The sequence below is a fragment of the Pseudophryne corroboree genome, chromosome 9 (genome assembly GCF_028390025.1).
Source record: "Pseudophryne corroboree isolate aPseCor3 chromosome 9, aPseCor3.hap2, whole genome shotgun sequence".
NCBI lineage: Eukaryota > Metazoa > Chordata > Amphibia > Anura > Myobatrachidae > Pseudophryne > Pseudophryne corroboree.
In genome coordinates, this window is record NC_086452.1 from 438973629 (window position 1) to 438999155 (window position 25527).

Consider the following 25527-nt stretch of genomic DNA (forward strand, 5'->3'; position numbering starts at 1 on the left):
AACCGATAGTGACAGTCCAACAGCTCAAATCTGAGATAAGCCTGGTGTGGCGGCCAAATCGGAATGTGGAGGTACGCATACTTGATGTCTAAGGACACCAGTAACTCTCCCTCCTCCAGCCCTGAGATCACTGCTCTCAGAAACTCCATTTTGAACTTGAATTCCCTCAGATAAGGGTTTAGCGACTTCAGGATCAAAATTGGCCTGACCAAACCATCCGGTTTCGGTACCACAAATAGGTTTGAATAGTAACCCTGGTTTACCAGATGAGATGGATCTGGAACAATTACATCTGACCTTTCCAATTTTTGAATGGCTTCCTGAAGGATAGCCCTTTCTGTCAGCAAAGCTGGCAAGCCTGATTTGAAGAACCTGTGGGGTGGGAGCTCTTGAAACTCCAGTTTGTACCCCTAGGACACAATATCCTGTACCCAGGCATCCAGACCGGACGACACCCAGACGTGACTGAAACGTCTGAGCCTCGCTCCCACCTGCCTGTTCTCCAGGCAGGGAGGTCCACCGTCATGCTGAGGATTTTGAGGACACAGAGGCAGGTTTCTGGTCTTGGGAACCTGCAGGTGCCGGTTTTTTGGATTTGCTCGCCCACCTCTGAAGAAAGTGGTAGGAGTCCTGAACTTTGTAGCTTTTGCAGACCGAAAGGACTGCATAGAGGACGTAGAAAAAGGTTTCTTCGTCGTCTGAGAGGCTGAGGGAAGAAAGATTGACTTACCAGCGGTCGCCGTGGAAATCCACGCATCCAATGTTTCCCCAAATAGAGCCTGACCTGTGAAGGGTAGGTTCTCCACACTTCTCCTGGATTCTGCGTCTGCAGACCAATGGCGTAGCCAGAGTCCCCTGCGTGCTGAGGCAGCCATGGACGATGTCCTTGCAGTCAGATTACCCAGGTCCTTCATGGCCTCCACCATGAAACCCGCCGAATCCTGTATGTTACGTAAAAACAATTCAAAGTCACTTCTATCTATAGAATCCAAGTCATCTAGTAATGTGCCTGACCACTTTACTAAGGCTTTAGAAATCCATGCACATGCAATAGTGGGCCTTAATGCCACTCCTGAAGCAGTGTATATGGATTTGAGCGTAGTTTCAATCTTGCAGTCTGCCGGTTCCTTCAAAGCGGTAGACCCAGGGACAGGTAAAACCACCTTTTTAGACAGTCTAGATACAGAAGCGTCTACTATAGGTGGGGTTTCCCACTTTTTCCTATCATCCTCAGGGAAAGGAAAAGCCACAAGAACCCTCTTTGGGATCTGGATTTTTTTCTCTGAAGTTTTCCAGGATTTTTCAAATAATGCGTTAAAATAAGAATTTACTTACCGATAATTCTATTTCTCATAGTCCGTAGTGGATGCTGGGGACTCCGAAAGGACCATGGGGAATAGCGGCTCCGCAGGAGACTGGGCACAAAAGTAAAAAGCTTTAGGACTACCTGGTGTGCACTGGCTCCTCCCCCTATGACCCTCCTCCAAGCCTCAGTTAGGATACTGTGCCCGGACGAGCGTACACAATAAGGAAGGATTTTGAATCCCGGGTAAGACTCATACCAGCCACACCAATCACACCGTACAACTTGTGATCTGAACCCAGTTAACAGCATGATAACAGAAGGAGCCTCTGAAAAGATGGCTCACAACAACAATAACCCGATTTTTGTAACAATAACTATGTACAAGTAATGCAGACAATCCGCACTTGGGATGGGCGCCCAGCATCCACTACGGACTATGAGAAATAGAATTATCGGTAAGTAAATTCTTATTTTCTCTAACGTCCTAGTGGATGCTGGGGACTCCGAAAGGACCATGGGGATTATACCAAAGCTCCCAAACGGGCGGGAGAGTGCGGATGACTCTGCAGCACCGAATGAGAGAACTCCAGGTCCTCCTCAGCCAGGGTATCAAATTTGTAGAATTTAGCAAACATGTTTGCCCCTGACCAAGTAGCTGCTCGGCAAAGTTGTAAAGCCGAGACCCCTCGGGCAGCCGCCCAAGATGAGCCCACTTTCCGTGTGGAATGGGCTTTTACAGATTTTGGCTGTGGCAGGCCTGCCACAGAATGTGTAAGCTGAATTGTACTACAAATCCAACGAGCAATCGTCTGCTTAGAAGCAGGAGCACCCAGCTTGTTGGGTGCATACAGGATAAACAGCGAGTCAGATTTTCTGACTTCAGCCGTCCTGGAAACATATATTTTCAGGGCCCTGACTACGTCCAGCAACTTGGAATCCTCCAAGTCCCTAGTAGCCGCAGGCACCACAATAGGCTGGTTTAAGTGAAAAGCTGAAACCACCTTAGGGAGAAATTGAGGACGAGTCCTCAATTCTGCCCTGTCCGTATGAAAAATTAGGTAAGGGCTTTTATAGGATAAAGCCGCCAATTCTGAAACACGCCTGGCTGAAGCCAGGGCTAACAGCATTACCACTTTCCATGTGAGATATTTTAAGTCCACAGTGGTGAGTGGTTCAAACCAATGTGATTTTAGGAATCCCAACACTACATTGAGATCCCAAGGTGCCACTGGAGGCACAAAAGGAGGCTGTATATGCAGTACTCCCTTGACAAACGTCTGAACTTCAGGAACAGAAGCCAGTTCTTTTTGGAAGAATATTGACAGGGCCGAAATTTGAACCTTAATGGACCCTAATTTGAGGCCCATAGACAGTCCTGTTTGCAGGAAATGCAGGAATCGACCCAGTTGAAATTCCTCTGTAGGGGCCTTCCTGGCCTCGCACCACGCAACATATTTTCGCCAAATACGGTGATAATGTTGTACGGTCACATCCTTCCTGGCTTTGATCAGGGTAGGGATGACTTCATCCGGAATGCCTTTTTCCTTCAGGATCCGGCGTTCAACCGCCATGCCGTCAAACGCAGCCGCGGTAAGTCTTGGAACAGACATGGTCCCTGCTGGAGCAGGTCCTTTCTTAGAGGTAGAGGCCACGGGTCTTCCGTGAGCATCTCTTGAATTTCCGGGTACCAAGTCCTTCTTGGCCAATCCGGAGCCACGAGTATAGTCTTTACTCCTCTCCTTCTTATGATTCTCAGTACTTTTGGTATGAGAGGAAGAGGAGGGAACACATACACTGACTGGTACACCCACGGTGTTACCAGAGCGTCCACAGCTATTGCCTGAGGGTCCCTTGACCTGGCGCAATACCTGTCCAGTTTTTTGTTGAGGCGGGACGCCATCATGTCCACCTTTGGTTTTTCCCAACGGTTCAGAATCATGTGGAAGACTTCTGGGTGAAGTCCCCACTCCCCCGGGTGAAGATCGTGCCTGCTGAGGAAGTCTGCTTCCCAGTTGTCCACTCCCGGAATGAACACTGCTGACAGTGCTATCACATGATTTTCCGCCCAGCGAAGAATCCTTGCCACTTCCTTCATTGCCCTCCTGCTTCTTGTGCCGCCCTGTCTGTTTACGTGGGCGACTGCCGTGATGTTGTCCGACTGGATCAACACCGGCTGACCCTGAAGCAGAGGTCTCGCCTGACTTAGGGCATTGTAAATGGCCCTTAGTTCCAGGATATTTATGTGAAGTGACGTTTCCATGCTTGACCACAAGCCCTGGAAATTTCTTCCCTGTGTGACTGCTCCCCAGCCTCTCAGGCTGGCATCCGTGGTCACCAGGACCCAATCCTGAATGCCGAATCTGCGGCCCTCTAGGAGATGAGCACTCTGTAACCACCACAGGAGAGACACCCTTGTTCTTGGAGACAGGGTTATCCGCTGATGCATTTGAAGATGCGATCCGGACCATTTGTCCAGCAGATCCCACTGAAAAGTTCTTGCGTGGAATCTGCCGAATGGAATCGCTTCGTAAGAAGCCACCATCTTTCCCAGGACCCTTGTGCATTGATGTACTGACACTTGGCCTGGTCTTAGGAGGTTCCTGACTAGGTCGGATAACTCCCTGGCTTTCTCTTCCGGGAGAAACACCTTTTTCTGTACTGTGTCCAGAATCATTCCTAGGAACAGCAGACGTGTACTTTAAACTTTTACACTAAGCAGCTCAGGAGAGCCCCTTAGCCTGCACCCGTCTCGTTCGGGCACAAAAATCTAACTGAGGCTTGGAGGAGGGTCATAGGGGGAGGAGCCAGTGCACACCAGGTAGTCCTAAAGCTTTTTACTTTTGTGCCCAGTCTCCTGCGGAGCCGCTATTCCCCATGGTCCTTTCGGAGTCCCCAGCATCCACTAGGACGTTAGAGAAATTCCCTTAGACGCAGGGAAGGTCAGAGAGGTTTTCTTATTGTCCGTAAAGTAAGCCTCCTCTACCTGTTCAGGTGGTCTGTCAGTAATGTGTAACACATCCCTAATAGCCTCAATCATGAGTTGCACCCCTCTTGCCAGCGAAGCCTCACCCTCCCCCCCCCCCCCCCCCCTGCATATCCGCATTACCCTCTGCCGTGTCAGAGTCGGTGTCCGTGTCGACTTGCATAATCTGAGCAAGCGCACGTTTCTTGGATACAACAGGCGATTTTGAGGTAGTGGGGACAGAACCAGACAAAACCTCCACAGATTGTTTTAAAATCTGTGATTCCGTCTTATAATGTGCAGTCCTAGTAAAAATCTGGGATATCATTCCCTTAATAGAAGCTACCCACTGAGGCTCAGATTCGGTAGGCTGAGACAAAATATTACATTCCTGTGTACCTGGAATGGATTCCTCTGGAGAAGATACATATTCTGAAGCACAAGACACAGAGTCCCTAAACATGGTTATATGAGAAAGTTACACACACACACACACACACACACACACACACACGAAAGTGTCAGACAGTTTCCCCCAAGTACCTTCAGAGAAACACAAAGCTTGGAGTCAGCACACACAGCACCTCAGTAGGCAGTTATAGAATAATTGCCTGGCGCTGCCTGTGTACCCTTTATAGAACTACACAGTTAATAGACAGTCTCCCCCCCTTCTACAACCCCCTTGGTACCGCACAGGATAGCTGGAGTTGTGGAGGGTCAGCGCTCCCTGTCAGCGCCTCAGAGTGTGGATCTGCAGGGAGAAATTGGTGTTGGTGAGCTGCTGGGTCCGCTCTGATAAGCTCCGCCCCCAAACATGGCACGTCTTCCCACACTTTGAATATTTATACTGGCTTGAGGTAATGGCGCTAGCAGCGTTACCGAAGCCCCTGATAGCGTGAATGACCAGTTGTAAGGGTATTGCGCTGGCCTAGGGCGCCCCTCACAGCGCCGCACCTGTACCGCTGAGCCTTCTGGAGTGCAGTGTTAGTACTGCGCTCCAACCCTGTAGCCGCCATACACACCGGCTCCCCGCTTGTCGGGTCACTGGTGACACACTCACCACCTCGATATTCTGGCTCTGTTAGGGGATGGCGGCATGCTGCGGGAGTGAGCGGTCGCCTCGGGGGCTAACGATCATCACCCTCAGGAGCTCAGTGTCTTGTCAGTGGAGATAGTGGCCATTAACCTCAGAGGGTTGGACACTACTCCCCCCGTAAGACCCAGGAAGCAGGGAGGCTGTTGCCAGCAGCCTCCCTGTGCCTAATTATCTTTAAAAATAAAAATAAAACCAAAGAAGCTCTAGGAGCTCCCCTAGATGTGACCGGCTCTTCCGGGCACATTTTCTAAACTGAGTCTGGTAGGAGGGGCATAGAGGGAGGAGCCAGCCCACACTATTAAAGTCTTAAAGTGCCCATGGCTCCTGGTGGACCCGCCTATACCCCATGGTACTAATATGGACCCCAGCATCCTCTAGGACGTAAGAGAAAACTATATACTGTTGCAAGTAAATTCTACATCCTTTAAACATTTTGCGATTTAGCAAAGAGTGGATGACTTCTCTTTAATAAATGTAGGTGCCTTCCACCCCAATTGCTTTTTCTCTGATGTAGAGGAATGTGGTCAGGAGACCGCTGGTCACAATACCCACCACCACATCCCGCCCGCTCAAAATCCCGCCTGTTGGCATGCCAACCAAAGGGGACTATTCCCACTCCTGGATGTCCACATCACCAAACAGTTGGTAATAGAACCTGTGGCAAGCGCAGAGAGCTAACGAGCCCGCTGTGTGGTGAGCACAGCAAGCCCAAAAGGGGCTTCGTTGCGCTCGACCCCCCGCCATCTCACAGCCGGGATCCCGGCGTTGGTATTGTGACCGTCACACATACCCAACCCGATGAACAGATGTGTCCACATACATCTAGCCTCTGTACATGTTAAACAGCCCTGCTAGTCACGCCATGCTGTGGCACAGTAGCGCAGCAGAACATATTTTCATGTGCCGTTTTCCATTATAATGCATATTTTTCCCAAAACTGCATCGGGCCGAGATCGTTCTAGCGCGTACCCGGCTTGCGCCCTCCTTTGGACGACAGGCCGGCGGAGTTCAGTGCCGCCCTTATAACTTACAATAAGATAGTTACATCTCTCAGTTTTTTCCATTATTAAAACAAACCAGAAAAGCCTATAATCGTGAGAAGTGATTATGGTATTTGTAGTTCACCACAGTCTGTATACGATTGATTCCTCTTTGTGTGAGCTACTGTGGAAGTCCCAGTGCATCCTGCCGTCGCAGCTACATGCTAGCTGGGGAACCCACAGGCTGGCCAGCACTCAGTCATGGCACCGCACCCCCCAATCCCGTTTATAGCTGTCTGTCTCCCTGCACCAACACGGCGTTACACAAATCCCCGGGGGTGAGTGTGGCAGCTCCTCCCTGACTGGGCCCTGTGAAAATGGCGGAGGCGGAGTACCGCCTGTCACACATTTACCTCACAGTGCTCTTCTCACCTAGAGATGGTTACTGACTCACTGTCTCAAGACTCTCAACACAGTGACTGGAATCATCAGGAAGTTTGAGTTTAATGAGTGGAGACAGCTGCAGCAGTAGCTTCTCTCAGCCAGAGGGAGGAAACTCAGTGTGTCCTTCAGTCAGTGTCTTCTGCTGAGTGTCTTTAGCTGTGATTGGCCAGAGGAAATACCAGGTGACACCCAGTGGGAGGGGGGAGGGAGCAGTCATGACTCACCAGTCAGTGAGTGCTGTGCTGCTCTGCCTGATCCATTATATATATATATATATATATATATATATATACATACATACATACATACATACACACACACATATGGTTTTACTCGGTTCTCAAAACGGCATCTTATTGGCTCACGGATGTCACGTGTTTTGGATAGCCAATAAGATGCCGTTTTGAGAACCGAGTAAAACCGAGTAAAACCGAACCTCGCTCATCACTAATTATATACATATTACACACAGCACCATAATACTTTGCATTATACGCAGTCCCTCCCACTTACTACACACAGTACCTTATTACATAACATTATACACACACCCCCTCCCCATATTATACCTAGGACATTACATTATACACAAACCACCCATATTACACCAAGAACCACATCATACACAGCCCACTACCCCATATTACACCCAGTACATTACATTATACCCCCCCCCCATATTACCCACAGTGCCATATTAGTATACCACACAGCATACACAGACCCCTTCCCCCATATTACACCCAGTACATTACATTATACCCCCCCCCCTCATATTACCCACAGTGCCATATTAGTAATACACACAGCATACACAGACCCCTTCCCCCATATTACACCCAGTACCAGATTATATAACTTTCTCTGACGTCCTAGTGGATGCTGGGAACTCCGGAAGGACCATGGGGAATAGACGGGCTCCGCAGGAGACTGGGCACTCTAAAGAAAAGATTAGGTACTATCTGGTGTGCACTGGCTCCTCCCTCTATGCCCCTCCTCCAGACCTCAGTTAGAATCTGTGCCCGGCCAGAGCTGGGTGCTCCTAGTGGGCTCTCCTGAGCTTACTCGTAAAGAAAGTATTTATTAGGTTTTTTATTTTCAGTGAGCTTCTGCTGGCAACAGACTCACTGCTACGTGGGACTAAGGGGAGAGAAGCAAACCTACCTGCTTGCAGCTAGCTTGTGCTTCTTAGGCTACTGGACACCATTAGCTCCAGAGGGTTCGAACACAGGCACCTGTCCTCGATCGTCCGTTCCCGAAGCCGCGCCGCCGTCCCCCTCGCAGAGCCAGAAGAACAGAAGCTTGAAGACGACGAAATCGGCGGCAGAAGACTCCTGTCTTCATTTAAGGTAGCGCACAGCACCGCAGCTGTGCGCCATTGCTCCCAGCACACTTACACACTCCGGTCACTGTAGGGTGCAGGGCGCTGTGGGGGGGGGGGGGGGGGGGGGATTGGGAGGGCGCCCTGGGTAGCAATTGAAGTACCTTTTGGCAATAAAAATACATATATACAGTCTGGCACTGTATATATGTAAAAAACCCCGCCATTTTTTTTTACACAGAAAGCGGGACAGAAGCCCGCCACTGAGGGGGCGGGGCCTTCTTCCTCAGCACACCAGCGCCATTTTCTCTTCACAGCTCCGCTGGAAGCAGCTCCCCAGGCTCTCCCCTGCAGTATCCAGGTACAAGAAGGGTAAAAAAGAGAGGGGGGGGCACATAAATTTAGGCGCAAATAAAACATATAAGGCAGCTATTGGGTAATCACTTATTATAAGTGAAAATCCCTGTGTTATATAGCGCTGTGGTGTGTGCTGGCATACTCTCTCTCTGTCTCCCCAAAGGACTTTGTGGGGTCCTGTCCTCAGTCTGAGCATTCCCTGTGTGTGTGCGGTGTGTCGGTACGGCTGTGTCGACATGTTTGATGAGGAGGGTTACGTGGAGGCGGAGCAAGGGCAGATAAGTGTGGTATCGCCCCCGTCGGAGCCGACACCCGATTGGATGGGTATGTGGAAGGTCTTAAACGACAATGTAAGCTCCTTACATAAAAGGTTTGATGACGCTGCAGCCTTGGGACAGCCGGGGTCTCAGCCCGCGCCTGCCCAGGCGACTCAGAAACCGTCAGGGGCTCATAAACGCCCTCTATCTCAGATGGTTGACACAGATGTCGACACGGAGTCCGACTCAAGTGTCGACGATGATGAGGCACATTTACAGTCTAAAATGACCAAGGCCATCCGATACATGATTATTGCAATGAAAGATGTATTACACATTTCTGAGATTAACCCTGTTAATACCAAGAGGGTTTATATGTTTGGGGAGAAAAAGCAGCCAGTGACTTTTCCCCCATCTGATGAATTAAATGAATTATGTGAAGAAGCGTGGAGTTCCCCTGATAAGAAACTAGTGATTTCTAAGAGGTTACTGATGGCGTACCCTTTCCCGCCAACGGACAGGTTACGTTGGGAAACATCCCCTAGGGTGGACAAGGCGCTGACACGCTTATCTAAAAAAGTGGCCCTGCCGTCTCAGGATACGGCCGCCCTAAAGGAGCCTGCGGATAGAAAGCAGGAAGACATCCTTTCTTGCCAGAGGCAGGGGTAGAGGTAAGAAGCTGCACCATGCAGCCAGTTCCCAGGAACAAAAGTTCTCCCCTGCTTCCACTAAGTCCACCGCATGACGTTGGGGCTCCACAGGCGGAGCCAGGTGCGGTGGGGGCGCGTCTCCGAAACTTCAGCAACCAGTGGGTTCGCTCACAGGTGGATCTCTGGGCTGTACAAATTGTATCTCAGGGATACAAGCTGGAATTCGAAGCGACTCCCCCCCGCCGTTACCTCAAATCAGCCTTGCCAGCTTCCCCCATGGAAAGGGAGGTAGTACTGGCGGCAATTCACAAGCTGTACCTCCAGCAAGTGATTATCAGGGTCCCCCTCCTTCAACAGGGAAGGGGTTACTATTCCACAATGTTTGTGGTACCGAAACCGGACGGTTCGGTGAGACCTATTCGGAATTTAAAATCCTTGAACACTTATATAAAGAAATTCAAGTTCAAAATGGAATCGCTCAGAGCGGTTATTGCAAGCCTGGAAGAGGGGGATTTTATGGTGTCGCTGGACATCAAGGATGCTTACTTGCATGTCCCCATTTACCCACCTCACCAGGAGTACCTCAGGTTTGTGGTACAGGACTGTCATTACCAGTTCCAGACGTTGCCGTTTGGCCTGTCCACGGCACCGAGGATATTTACCAAGGTAATGGCCGAAATGATGATACTCCTTCGGAAGAAGGGAGTTATAGTTATCCCGTACTTGGACAATCTCCTCATAAAGGCGAGATCCAGAGAGCAGTTGTTGATCAGCGTAGCACTCTCTCAGGAAGTGTTGCAACAGCACGGCTGGATTCTGAATGTTCCAAAGTCGCAGCTGATTCCTACGACGCGTCTGCTTTTCCTGGGCATGATTCTGGACACAGAACAGAAGAAGGTGTTTCTCCCGGTGGAGAAGGCCCAGGAATTAGCATCTCTGGTCGGGGACCTCCTGAAACCAAAACAGGTATCGGTGCATCACTGCACGCGAGTCCTGGGAAAGATGGTGGCTTCATACGAAGCCATTCCCTTCAGCAGATTCCATGCAAGGATCTTTCAGTGGGATCTGTTGGACAAGTGGTCCGGATCGCATCTTCAGATGCATCGGCTGATCACCCTGTCCCCAAGGGCCAGGGTGTCTCTTCTGTGGTGGCTGCAGAGTGCTCACCTTCTCGAGGGCCGCAGGTTCGGCATACAGGACTGGGTCCTGGTGACCACGGATGCAAGCCTCCGAGGATGGGGGGCAGTCACTCAGGGAAGAAACTTCCAAGGGCTGTGGTCAAGTCTGGAGACTTCTCTACACATAAATATACTGGAACTAAGGGCCATTTACAACGCCCTGAGTCAAGCAGAGCCCCTGCTTCGAAACCGGCCAGTGCTGATTCAGTCAGACAACATCACGGCGGTCGCCCATGTAAACCACCAGGGCAGCACAAGAAGCAGGATGGCAATGGCGGAAGCCACAAAGATTCTTCGGTGGGCGGAGAATCACGTGCAAGCACTGTCAGCAGTGTTCATTCCGGGAGTGGACAACTGGGAAGCAGACTTCCTCAGCAGACACGACCTCCACCCAGGAGAGTGGGGACTTCATCAAGAAGTCTTCACACAGATTGCAAAGCGATGGGAACTGCCACAGGTGGACATGATGGCGTCCCGCCTCAACAAAAAGCTAAAAAGATATTGCGCCTCAGGCGATAGCTGTGGACGCCCTAGTGACACCGTGGGTGTACCAGTCGGTATATGTGTTTCCTCCTCTTCCTCTCATACCCAAGGTACTGAGAATAGTAAGAAAGAGAGGAATAAGAACAATACTCATTGTTCCGGATTGGCCAAGAAGGACTTGGTACCCGGAACTGCAAGAAATGCGCACAGAGGACCCATGGCCTCTGCCTCTCAGACAGGACCTGCTGCAACAAGGGCCCTGTCTGTTCCAAGACTTACCGCGGCTGCGTTTGACGGCATGGCGGTTGAACGCCGGATCCTAGCGGAAAAAGGCATTCCGGATGAAGTTATTCCTATGCTGATAAAGGCTAGGAAGGACGTGACAGCAAAGCATTATCACCGTATATGGCGAAAATATGTTGCTTGGTGTGAGGCCAGGACGGCCCCTACAGAGGAATTCCAGCTGGGTCGATTCCTGCACTTCCTACAGTCAGGGGTGACTATGGGCCTAAAATGGGGTCCATAAAGGTCCAGATTTCGGCCCTATCCGTTTTCTTTCAAAAAGAACTGGCTTCACTGCCTGAGGTTCAGACGTTTGTTTAGGGAGTGCTGCATATTCAGCCCCCTTTTGTGCCACCAGTGGCACCCTGGGATCTTAACGTTGTGTTGGATTTCCTGAAATCCCACTGGTTTGAGCCACTTAAGACCGTGGAACTAAAGTATCTCACGTGGAAAGTGGTCATGCTGTTGGCCTTAGCATCGGCTAGGCGTGTGTCGGAATTGGCGGCTTTGCCATGTAAAAGCCCATATCTGATCTTCCATATGGACAGGGCAGAATTGAGGACTTGTCCCCAATTTCTCCCAAAGGTGGTATCATCGTTTCATTTGAACCAACCTATTGTGGTGCCTGCGGCTACTCGGGACTTGGAGGACTCCAAGTTGCTGGACGTAGTCAGGGCTTTGAAAATATATGTTTCCAGAACGGCTGGAGTCAGGAAGACTGACTCGCTGTTTATCCTGCATGCACCCAATAAGCTGGGTGCTCCTGCTTCAAAGCAAACTATTGCTCGCTGGATCTGTAGCACGATTCAGCTGGCTCATTCTGCGGCTGGATTGCCGCATCCAAAATCAGTAAAAGCCCATTCCATAAGGAAGGTGGGCTCTTCTTGGGCGGCTGCCCGAGGGGTCTCGGCTTTACAGCTTTGCCGAGCGGCTACTTGGTCGGGTTCAAACACCTTTGCAAAGTTCTACAAGTTTGATACCCTGGCTGAGGAGGACCTTGTGTTTGCTTATTTGGTGCTGCAGAGTCATCCGCACTCTCCCGCCCGTTTGGGAGCTTTGGTATAATCCCTATGGTCCTTACGGAGTTCCCAGCATCCACTAGGACGTCAGAGAAAATAAGAATTTACTCACCGGTAATTCTATTTCTCGTAGTCCGTAGTGGATGCTGGGCGCCCGTCCCAAGTGCGGACTCTCTGCAATACGTGTATATAGTTATTGCTTAAATAAGGGTTATTGTTATGAGCCATCCGTTGAGTGAGGCTCAGTTGTTGTTCATACTGTTAACTGGGTAAGGTTATCACAAGTTGTACGGTGTGATTGGTGTGGCTGGTATGAGTCTTACCCTGGATTCCAAAAATCCTTTCCTTGTAATGTCAGCTCTTCCGGGCACAGTTTCCCTAACTGAGGTCTTGAGGAGGGGCATAGAGGGAGGAGCCAGTGCACACCAGATAGTACCTAATCTTTTCTTTAGAGTGCCCAGTCTTCTGCGGAGCCCGTCTATTCCCCATGGTCCTTACGGAGTTCCCAGCATCCACTACGGACTACGAGAAATAGAATTACCGGTGAGTAAATTCTTATTTTATACACAGCATCCTCCTTTCTCATATTACACCCAGTCAGTTCCACATTACATTCCCCCCATTACATACAGCACTCACTTGGCTAGTGGACTGGAGGACTCAGGTCCAGGACAGTGTGGGAAGGCAGCAGTGAGAGCCGAGGAGCAGACACAGAGGAGAGCTGCTGCTGCTGGGCTGATACACGCAGCCAGCACTCTCTGAGTGTGGTGGGAGGGGCCAGCCACAGGGAAGCACACCCCTGATTGAGACGGCTTTTCAGTGTGCAGTGTGTCGATGCTACATACACACAACACTGCGGTGTCCGGCCATGAAGTCTCCCGTGCAGGCCCCGCCCCCTGGCCTCTCCGTACTTGCGCATGCGCAGTACTGATTATCGGTAAGGACTCTAAAAATCCGGGGGGCTGGCAAGGTTTGTGGGGCAGCGGGAGGCTCATGTAAAAATCGGGAGCCTCCCGTTGAATGCGGGAGGGTAGGCAAGCCTGATCCATTCATGAATCATGATTCATCCTGAGTCTGCCAGTGAGTTGAGACAGTTGTACACTGTGTAGACTCAGTGACTCAGTGGATGGATCTAATTCATGCAGCATAAGCCTGCAGGAGGTGGAGCCCCTGTGGTACAGTGTTCCCAACTCACTGTTCCTGCTCAATGTGATTGTGGTTGGCAAACTCCCTGGAGGCTAGATACAGGGCCGGTTCTTGGCCTTGTGGCGCCCCGGGCAAAGTATAGGGGTGTGGCTTCAAATGGGGGCGTGGTCAGTTACGCCCCCATTTGTGCCCCCTGTAGCGCCGCTGAAAGAAAATATAAAATAAAAAAAGTATACTTACTATCCCCGTTCCTGATCCAGACCGCTGCAGACCTCCTCCGCCGGCGCCGCTCTTCTCCTCTCCTCGATCTATGCGAGAGACGTTATTACGTCTCTCCCATAGAACAGCATAGACACTAAAGGTCAATTATTACTCCTAGTGTCTGAGCCACTATGCTGTGTGGTGCGCGATGACATCATCGCGCACCGCACAACAAAGGTCCTCTCCATGAAGGAAAACTAGACGCTACGCGTCTGGTTCCCTTCAAAGCGGGGGGCACAGCGGGGCACTGCGGGGGGCACATTGGCGGATCTTGCCATGGTGCGGCGCCCTCTGGATGGCGCCGGCGCCCTCCGGAAGGCGGCGCCCCGGGCAAAAGTCCTGCTTGCCCGTGGCAAGATCCGCCACTGGCTAAATAGTAGATAATATAATAAATCCAAGCCCACCTAAAAAAAAATCCCACCTAAAATCATCCAATTAGCAAAGTATGCAAAGTAAAAAAAAAATGTTTTTATTTGGTTTAGTTACAGACTGAATAATGTGTTTCATGGCTGTTAAGCTTTCTCTCCTCAACCAGAAGTAATGTGCATATTCTGTAACTAGTATGCAATAAAAAGATTTTAACCTACCGGTAAATCTTTTTCTCGTAGTCCGTAGAGGATGCTGGGGACTCCGTAAGGACCATGGGGATAGACGGGCTCCGCAGGAGACATGGGCACTTTAAGAAAGAACTTTAGGTATGGGTGTGCACTGGCTCCTCCCTCTATGCCCCTCCTCCTGACCTCAGTTAGAGAAACTGTGCCCAGAGGAGACGGACAGTACGAGGAAAGGATTTTTGTTAATCCAAGGGCAAGATTCATACTAGCCCACAGCATTCACACCGTATAACTTGTGTTATACTAACCAGTTAACAGTATGAAAACAACATAGCATCAGTCCGAGACTGATGAAAACTATAACATAACCCTTATGTAAGCAAAACTATATACAAGTCTTACAGAAGTAGTCCGCACTTGGGACGGGCGCCCAGCATCCTCTACGGACTACGAGAAAAAGATTTACCGGTAGGTTTAAAATCTTATTTTCTCTTACGTCGTAGAGGATGCTGGGGACTCCGTAAGGACCATGGGGATTATACCAAAGCTCCCAAACGGGCGGGAGAGTGCGGATGACTCTGCAGCACCGATTGAGCAAACAGGAGGTCCTCCTCAGCCAGGGTAACAAACTTATAGAATTTTGCAAAGGTGTTTGAACCCGACCAAGTAGCAGCTCGGCACAGCTGTAGTGCCGAGACCCCTCGGGCAGCCGCCCAAGAAGAGCCCACCTTCCTAGTGGAATGGACCTTGACCGATTTTGGTAACGGCAACCCAGCCGTAGAATGAGCCTGCTGAATCGTGTTACAGATCCAGCGAGCAATAGTCTGCTTTTAAGCAGGAGCGCCAACCTTGTTGGCTGCATACAGGACAAACAGTGCTTCTGTTTTTCTGACTAGCCGTTCTGGCCACGTAAATTTTCAAAGCCCTGACCACATCAAGGGACTCGGAATCCTCCAAGTCTCGCGTAGCCACAGGCACCACAATAGGTTGGTTCATATGAAAAGATGACACCACCTTAGGCAAGAATTGAGGACGGGTCCGCAATTCCGCTCTATCCATATGGAAAACCAGATAGGGGATTTTATGAGACAAAGCCGCCAATTCCGACACTCGCCTAGCCGAAGCCAAGGCTAACAACATGACCACCTTCCAAGTGAGATATTTTAACTCCACCGTTTTAAGTGGTTCAAACCAGTGCGACTTAAGGAAACCCAACAACACGTTAAGGTCCCAAGGCGCCACCGGAGGTACAAAAGGAGGCTGAATATGCAGCACTCCCTTCACAAAAGTCTGTACTTCTGGGAGAGAAGCTAATTCTTTCTGAAAGAAAATGGATAAGGCTGAAATCTGAACCTTAATGGAGCCTAATTTTAGGCCCAAATTCACTCCAGTTTGTAGGAAGTGAAGGAAACGGCCCAGATGGAATTCTTCCGTAGGAGCATTCCTGGCCTCACACCAAGAAACATACTTTCGCCATATACGGTGATAATGTTTAGCTGTCACGTCCTTCCTAGCCTTTATCAGAGTAGGAATGACCTCATCCGGAATGCCCTTTTCCGCTAGGATCCGGCGTTCAACCGCCATGCCGTCAAACGCAGCCGCGGTAAGTCGTGGAACACACAGGGCCCCTGTTGCAACAGGTCCTGCCTTAGAGGAAGAGGCCACGGATCTTCTGTGAGCATCTCCTGCAGATCCGGATACCAGGCCCTTCGCGGCCAATCTGGAACAATGAGAATTGTCTGCACTCCTCTTTTTCTTATTATTCTCAACACCTTTGGGATGAGAGGAAGAGGAGGAAACACATAGACCGACTGGAACACCCACGGTGTCACTAGGGCGTCCACAGCTACCGCCTGAGGGTCTCTTGACCTGGCGCAATACCTCTGCAGCTTTTTGTTGAGGCGGGACGCCATCATGTCTATCTGGGGCAGTCCCCACTTGTCAGCGTCCGGAGTCTTACCGGTACGCTGAGGCCGCGGGGCTGGCTTCCTTGGCGTTGTGCGGGCAGCGGCGGAGGTGGGCTGCTGCGCCGGATCCGTGGGCAGCAGTAGCGGCGGTGAGGGGGTCCGCTCGTGGCGGCGAGACGCCGCTACAGCGGGTCGCTCTTGCTGAACCGTTGCTTGGAGGCCAGGGGCAGTGAGCAATGTGGCTTTGCAAAAAGGTCTGCATTTCTGGGCGCCGCCATGTTGGAGACCAAGTTTTAAGCATAGTTCCTGTTTCCTGTTTCTTCCAGCCAATCCAGGGGAAGCTCTCCCTATAAAAGGGGGCTGGTTTAGGACAGGGATGCCAGTGCTTCAAGTTACAACCCTGTTGTAGGTGCTTTAGCCTGTGCTCCCAGGATTCCTGCTGTATCTTGGTTCCTCCTGATCCTGCTTGGTCGGTTCTCTGTTGCTGCTGCAGCCCTGCCGTTTCTTGCCTGCTAATGCCTGTGGAAGCGCTCCTGGAAAACCCGGTCCAGTAAGACTCTTTGGGCACAGTCGGCCCCGGGTCTTCTGCCTCGTCTTTCAAGCCACACTCCACAGATCTCCTTCACCAGCCACGCCTTTGTACCACTGACCACAGCCTGCAGATTATCATCTTCAAGCCTCGTTTTCCAAACCACAGTCCACAGTCCTTGTCTCCAGCCACGTTTTCAATTACCATCCACAGTTCCACAGTTCATCATCTACAGTCTCGTCTTTCGAATCACAGTCCGCAGTTCTTCACCTCCAGCCACGTCTTTAACCATTGTGCTTCAGCCTCGGTTCTCTACCTCAGCCCTGTACATAATAAATACTTTCCATTGACTCTCAAACCTCGCCTACGTTCTTCATTGCTCCGTGTGCCATGCGAAGGAACTATATCCAGCCCCCTCATCTGGTTCATTCACAGGCTGCTACCTCCTCGGGCAAATCTCAGCTGCCGGATCCTCAAACCCTGCCAGACGTGACAGTAAGCACTGACCCAATGGATTCGACGGGTGATCAGGCCTCAGGAGGGGATTCAACTGCAGATATCTGGTCTCGCTTAAGTAAGCAGGAGGCCACGCAATCTCAAATCGTGCAGTTCATGCAGAGTATGTCCGAACGTCTCGATTCTCTCTGTGTTGCCATGACGGGCCCCTCAAGTATCTACAGCTGCTCCCACATTGGCACTTCCGGTCCCGCTTCCTCCTGTACCAGTACCACTTCCACGTTTGCATTTGCCACCTCCCAGTAAATTTGATGGGAATCCAAAACAATGCCGCGGGTTTCTTAACCAGTGCGAAATCCAGTTCGAACTACAGTCGGCCAACTTCTCATCAGCACGAACCAAAGTAGCCTATATAATTTCTTTACTAACCGGGCAAGCGTTGGAATGGGCTTCACCTTTGTGGGAGAGGATGGATCCCATCTTATCTAACTATCCAGAATTCATGGCCACCTTTCGAAGAATCTTCGACGAACCGGGCAGGACTTCTGCCGCCTCATTGGAGATCCTGCGCCTGCGTCAGGGCACGCGTACGTACGTACGTACGTACGGTCAGTCAGTACGTGATCCAGTTTTGCACCCTTTCCTCAGAACTGAACTGGAACGAGGAGGCTCTCATTGCAGCTTTCTGGAGCGGTCTCTCTGAAAAGATCAAAGATGACCTCGCAACTCAGGACGTACCTGATAAGTTGGATAAACTAATTTCTTTATGCAATAAGTTAGATCTGAGGTACAGAGAACGCTGTATGGAGAGGTTGCGGTCAGATCGCCTTAAGACTAGAGTTGTTCTTCCACCAATACCATCATCACCAACTGAGGAAGAACCCATGCAGATTAATCGCTCCCACCTCTCCAATGAAGAACGTCAGAGACGGCGACAAGGGAACCTCTGCCTGTATTGTGGTGCATCTGATCACTTTGTGAAAACTTGCAGTCTACGTCCGGGAAACGCCCGCTCCTAGTTTGTGCTGGAGAGTTCAAGCTAGGAGAATTCTCAGAATTACATACCAAGAAAGAGTCTGTCCTGTTAACCCAATTGGAGCTCCCTTCTTCTTCTCTTCTCATCCCTGCACTACTCGACTCCGGAGCCGCCGAAAGCTTCATTACGTCAGCTCTGGTCAAACGATCTGGAATACAAACGGTTCCTTTGGATCGTACCATTTCTGTTACCGCAGTGGATGGAAGTTATATCCCAGAGGGTATTATATAGAGATGAGCGGGTTCGGTTTCTCTGAATCCGAACCCGCCCGAACTTCATGTTTTTTTACACGGGTCCGAGCGACTCGGATCTTCCCGCCTTGCTCGGTTAACCCAAGCGCGCCCGAACGTCATCATCACGCTGTCGGATTCTCGCGAGGCTCGGATTCTATCGCGAGACTCGGATTCTATATAAGGAGCCGCGCGTCGCGGCCATTTTCACACGTGCATTGAGATTGATAGGGAGAGGACGTGGCTGGCGTCCTCTCCGTTTAGAAATTAAAATAGATAGGAGAGTGAGAGTGAGACACTTCATTTACTTACTGGAGCTTAGGAGGAGTTATACTAGTGACTGATGACCAGTGACCTGACCACCAGTGCAGTTTTATAATTTATTATTATTTAATAATCCGTTCTGTTCTTGTTCTCTGCCTGAAAAAAACGATACACAGTGACTCAGTCACACTCACATACCATATCTGTGCTCAGCCCAGTGTGCTGCATCATCTATGTATAATATCTGACTGTGCTCACACAGCTTAATTGTGGGGGAGACTGGGGAGCAGTTATAGGTTATAGCAGGAGCCAGGAGTACATATTAAACAGTGCACACTTTTGCTGCCAGAGTGCCACTGCCAGTGTGACTGACCACTGACCACTGTGACCAGTGACCTGACCACACTGACCACCAGTATAGTATATTGTGATTGAATGTCTGCCTGAAAAAGTACACTCGTCGTGTGACTTGTGTGGTGTTTTTTTATTCTATAAAAATTAAAAAACTCATTCTGCTGACAGACAGTGTCCACTCCAGCAGGTCCGTCATTATATAATATATACCTGTCCGGCTGCAGTAGTGATATATATATATTTTTATATCATTATTTATCATCCAGTCTACTAGCAGCAGACACAGTACGGTAGTTCACGGCTGTAGCTACCTCTGTGTCGGCACTCGGCAGTCCATCCATAATTGTATACCACCTACCCGTGGTTTTTTTTTCTTTCTTCTTTATACATACTACATCTCATTATCATCCAGTCTATATTAGCAGCAGACACAGTACAGTACGGTAGTCCACGGCTGTAGCTACCTCTGTGTCGGCACTCGGCAGTCCATCCATAATTGTATACCACCTACCCGTGTTTTTTTTTTTCTTTCTTCTTTATACATACTACATCTCATTATCAACCAGTCTATATTAGCAGCAGACACAGTACGGTAGTCCACGGCTGTAGCTACCTCTGTGTCGGCACTCGGCAGTCCATCCATAATTGTATACCACCTACCCGTGTTTTTTTTTTTCTTTCTTCTTTATACATACATACTACATCTCATTATCATCCAGTCTATATTAGCAGCAGACACAGTACAGTACGGTAGTCCACGGCTGTAGCTACCTCTGTGTCGGCACTCGGCAGTCCATCCATAATTGTATACCACCTACCCGTGGTTTTTTTTTTCTTTCTTCTTTATACATACTACATCTCATTATCATCCAGTCTATATTAGCAGCAGACACAGTACAGTACGGTAGTCCACGGCTGTAGCTACCTCTGTGTCGGCACTCGGCACTCGGCAGTCCATCCATAATTGTATACCACCTACCCGTGGTTTTTTTTTTCTTTCTTCTTTATACATACTACATCTCATTATCAACCAGTCTATATTAGCAGCAGACACAGTACAGTACGGTAGTCCACGGCTGTAGCTACCTCTGTGTCGGCACTCGGCAGTCCATCCATAATTGTATACCACCTACCCGTGGTTTTTTTTTTCTTTCTTCTTTATACATACTACATCTCATTATCATCCAGTCTATATTAGCAGCAGACACAGTACAGTACGGTAGTCCACGGCTGTAGCTACCTCTGTGTCGGCACTCGGCAGTCCATCCATAATTGTATACCACCTACCCGTGGTTTTTTTTTTCTTTCTTCTTTACATACTACATCTCATTATCATCCAGTCTATATTAGCAGCAGACACAGTACAGTACGGTAGTCCACGGCTGTAGCTACCTCTGTGTCGGCACTCGGCAGTCCATCCATAATTGTATACCACCTACCCGTGGTTTTTTTTTTCTTTCTTCTTTATACATACTACATCTCATTATCATCCAGTCTATATTAGCAGCAGACACAGTACAGTACGGTAGTCCACGGCTGTAGCTACCTCTGTGTCGGCACTCGGCAGTCCATCCATAATTGTATACCACCTACCCGTGGTTTTTTTTTCTTTCTTCTTTATACATACTACATCTCATTATCAACCAGTCTATATTAGCAGCAGACACAGTACGGTAGTTCACGGCTGTAGCTACCTCTGTGTCGGCACTCGGCAGTCCATCCATAATTGTATACCACCTACCCGTGGTTTTTTTTTCTTTCTTCTTTATACATACATACTATATCTCATTATCATCCAGTCTATATTAGCAGCAGACACAGTACAGTACGGTAGTCCACGGCTGTAGCTACCTCTGTGTCGGCACTCGGCAGTCCATCCATAATTGTATACCACCTACCCGTGGTTTTTTTTTTCTTTCTTCTTTATACATACTACATCTCATTATCATCCAGTCTATATTAGCAGCAGACACAGTACAGTACGGTAGTCCATGGCTGTAGCTACCTCTGTGTCGGCACTCGGCAGTCCATCCATAATTGTATACCACCTACCCGTGGTTTTTTTTTTCTTTCTTCTTTATACATACATACTACATCTCATTATCATCCAGTCTATATTAGCAGCAGACACAGTACAGTACGGTAGTCCACGGCTGTAGCTACCTCTGTGTCGGCACTCGGCAGTCCATCCATAATTGTATACCACCTACCCGTGGTTTTTTTTTTCTTTCTTCTTTATACATACTACATCTCATTATCAACCAGTCTATATTAGCAGCAGACACAGTACGGTAGTTCACGGCTGTAGCTACCTCTGTGTCGGCACTCGGCAGTCCATCCATAATTGTATACCACCTACCCGTGGTTTTTTTTTTCTTTCTTCTTTATACATACATACTACATCTCATTATCATCCAGTCTATATTAGCAGCAGACACAGTACAGTACGGTAGTCCACGGCTGTAGCTACCTCTGTGTCGGCACTCGGCAGTCCATCCATAATTGTATACCACCTACCCGTGGTTTTTTTTTTCTTTCTTCTTTATACATACTACATCTCATTATCATCCAGTCTATATTAGCAGCAGATACAGTACAGTACGGTAGTCCACGGCTGTAGCTACCTCTGTGTCGGCACTCGGCAGTCCATCCATAAGTATACTAGTATCCATCCATCTCCATTGTTTACCTGAGGTGCCTTTTAGTTGTGCCTATTAAAATATGGAGAACAAAAATGTTGAGGTTCCAAAATTAGGGAAAGATCAAGATCCACTTCCACCTCGTGCTGAAGCTGCTGCCACTAGTCATGGCCGAGACGATGAAATGCCAGCAACGTCGTCTGCCAAGGCCGATGCCCAATGTCATAGTACAGAGCATGTCAAATCCAAAACACCAAATATCAGTAAAAAAAGGACTCCAAAACCTAAAATAAAATTGTCGGAGGAGAAGCGTAAACTTGCCAATATGCCATTTACCACACGGAGTGGCAAGGAACGGCTGAGGCCCTGGCCTATGTTCATGGCTAGTGGTTCAGCTTCACATGAGGATGGAAGCACTCAGCCTCTCGCTAGAAAACTGAAAAGACTCAAGCTGGCAAAAGCACCGCAAAGAACTGTGCGTTCTTCGAAATCCCAAATCCACAAGGAGAGTCCAATTGTGTCGGTTGCGATGCCTGACCTTCCCAACACTGGACGTGAAGAGCATGCGCCTTCCACCATTTGCACGCCCCCTGCAAGTGCTGGAAGGAGCACCCGCAGTCCAGTTCCTGATAGTCAGATTGAAGATGTCAGTGTTGAAGTACACCAGGATGAGGAGGATATGGGTGTTGCTGGCGCTGGGGAGGAAATTGACCAGGAGGATTCTGATGGTGAGGTGGTTTGTTTAAGTCAGGCACCCGGGGAGACACCTGTTGTCCGTGGGAGGAATATGGCCGTTGACATGCCTGGTGAAAATAACAAAAAAATCAGCTCTTCAGTGTGGAGGTATTTCAACAGAAAAGCGGACAACAGGTGTCAAGCCGTGTGTTGCCTTTGTCAAGCTGTAATAAGTAGGGGTAAGGACGTTAACCACCTCGGAACATCCTCCCTTATACGTCACCTGCAGCGCATTCATAATAAGTCAGTGACAAGTTCAAAAACTTTGGGCGACAGCGGAAGCAGTCCACTGACCAGTAAATCCCTTCCTCTTGTAACCAAGCTCACGCAAACCACCCCACCAACTCCCTCAGTGTCAATTTCCTCCTTCCCCAGGAATGCCAATAGTCCTGCAGGCCATGTCACTGGCAATTCTGACGAGTCCTCTCCTGCCTGGGATTCCTCCGATGCATCCTTGCGTGTAACGCCTACTGCTGCTGGCGCTGCTGTTGTTGCTGCTGGGAGTCGATGGTCATCCCAGAGGGGAAGTCGTAAGCCCACTTGTACTACTTCCAGTAAGCAATTGACTGTCCAACAGTCCTTTGCGAGGAAGATGAAATATCACAGCAGTCATCCTGCTGCAAAGCGGATAACTGAGGCCTTGACAACTATGTTGGTGTTAGACGTGCGTCCGGTATCCGCCGTTAGTTCACAGGGAACTAGACAATTTATTGAGGCAGTGTGCCCCGGTTACCAAATACCATCTAGGTTCCACTTCTCTAGGCAGGCGATACCGAGAATGTACACGGACGTCAGAAAAAGACACCAGTGTCCTAAAAAATGCAGTTGTACCCAATGTCCACTTAACCACGGACATGTGGACAAGTGGAGCAGGGCAGGGTCAGGACTATATGACTGTGACAGCCCACTGGGTAGATGTATGGACTCCCGCCGCAAGAACAGCAGCGGCGGCACCAGTAGCAGCATCTCGCAAACGCCAACTCTTTCCTAGGCAGGCTACGCTTTGTATCACCGCTTTCCAGAATACGCACACAGCTGAAAACCTCTTACGGCAACTGAGGAAGATCATCGCGGAATGGCTTACCCCAATTGGACTCTCCTGTGGATTTGTGGCATCGGACAACGCCAGCAATATTGTGTGTGCATTAAATATGGGCAAATTCCAGCACGTCCCATGTTTTGCACATACCTTGAATTTGGTGGTGCAGAATTTTTAAAAAAACGACAGGGGCGTGCAAGAGATGCTGTCGGTGGCCAGAAGAGTTGCGGGACACTTTCGGTGTACAGGCACCACGTACAGAAGACTGGAGCACCACCAAAAACTACTGAACCTGCCCTGCCATCATCTGAAGCAAGAAGTGGTAACGAGGTGGAATTCAACCCTCTATATGCTTCAGAGGTTGGAGGAGCAGCAAAAGGCCATTCAAGCCTATACAATTGAGCACGATATAGGAGGTGGAATGCACCTGTCTCAAGTGCAGTGGAGAATGATTTCAACGTTGTGCAAGGTTCTGATGCCCTTTGAACTTGCCACACGTGAAGTCAGTTCAGACACTGCCAGCCTGAGTCAGGTCATTCCCCTCATCAGGCTTTTGCAGAAGAAGCTGGAGACATTGAAGGAGGAGCTAACACGGAGCGATTCCGCTAGGCATGTGGGACTTGTGGATGGAGCCCTTAATTCGCTTAACAAGGATTCACGGGTGGTCAATCTGTTGAAATCAGAGCACTACATTTTGGCCACCGTGCTCGATCCTAGATTTAAAGCCTACCTTGGATCTCTCTTTCCGGCAGACACAAGTCTGCTGGGGTTGAAAGACCTGCTGGTGAGAAAATTGTCAAGTCAAGCGGAACGCGACCTGTCAACATCTCCTCCTTCACATTCTCCCGCAACTGGGGGTGCGAGGAAAAGGCTCAGAATTCCGAGCCCACCCGCTGGCGGTGATGCAGGGCAGTCTGGAGCGACTGCTGATGCTGACATCTGGTCCGGACTGAAGGACCTGACAACGATTACGGACATGTCGTCTACTGTCACTGCATATGATTCTCTCACCATTGAAAGAATGGTGGAGGATTATATGAGTGACCGCATCCAAGTAGGCACGTCACACAGTCCGTACTTATACTGGCAGGAAAAAGAGGCAATTTGGAGGCCCTTGCACAAACTGGCTTTATTCTACCTAAGTTGCCCTCCCACAAGTGTGTACTCCGAAAGAGTGTTTAGTGCCGCCGCTCACCTTGTCAGCAATCGGCGTACGAGGTTACATCCAGAAAATGTGGAGAAGATGATGTTCATTAAAATGAATTATAATCAATTCCTCCGTGGAGACATTGACCAGCAGCAATTGCCTCCACAAAGTACACAGGGAGCTGAGATGGTGGATTCCAGTGGGGACGAATTGATAATCTGTGAGGAGGGGGATGTACACGGTGATATATCGGAGGATGATGATGAGGTGGACATCTTGCCTCTGTAGAGCCAGTTTGTGCAAGGAGAGATTAATTGCTTCTTTTTTGGTGGGGGTCCAAACCAACCCGTCATTTCAGTCACAGTCGTGTGGCAGACCCTGTCACTGAAATGATGGGTTGGTTAAAGTGTGCATGTCCTGTTTATACAACATAAGGGTGGGTGGGAGGGCCCAAGGACAATTCCATCTTGCACCTCTTTTTTCTTTAATTTTTCTTTGCGTCATGTGCTGTTTGGGGAGGGTTTTTTGGAAGGGACATCCTGCGTGACACTGCAGTGCCACTCCTAGATGGGCCCGGTGTTTGTGTCGGCCACTAGGGTCGCTTATCTTACTCACACAGCTACCTCATTGCGCCTCTTTTTTTCTTTGCGTCATGTGCTGTTTGGGGAGGGTTTTTTGGAAGGGACATCCTGCGTGACACTGCAGTGCCACTCCTAGATGGGCCCGGTGTTTGTGTCGGCCACTAGGGTCGCTTATCTTACTCACACAGCTACCTCATTGCGCCTCTTTTTTTCTTTGCGTCATGTGCTGTTTGGGGAGGGTTTTTTGGAAGGGACATCCTGCGTGACACTGCAGTGACACTCCTAGATGGGCCCGGTGTTTGTGTCGGCCACTA

The 25527-nt window shown here is 49.5% G+C and overlaps 1 protein-coding gene across 3 annotated transcripts in view; it reads right to left on the reverse strand.

Moving 5' to 3' along the window:
* Window positions 1–25527, reverse strand: part of IHO1 (interactor of HORMAD1 1) — a 154210-nt gene that overhangs the window by 95552 nt on the left and 33131 nt on the right. The window contains exon 1 of one of the 3 annotated variants that reach the window (XM_063941077.1): window positions 6777–6939. The exons of 1 other annotated variant lie outside the window; for it this stretch is intronic. The gene's annotated coding sequence lies outside the window, so the exon portion shown is untranslated. Of the gene's footprint in view, window positions 1–6757; window positions 6940–25527 lie in introns of those variants that run through there. One more of the 3 variants, XM_063941078.1, reaches the window with a different exon arrangement.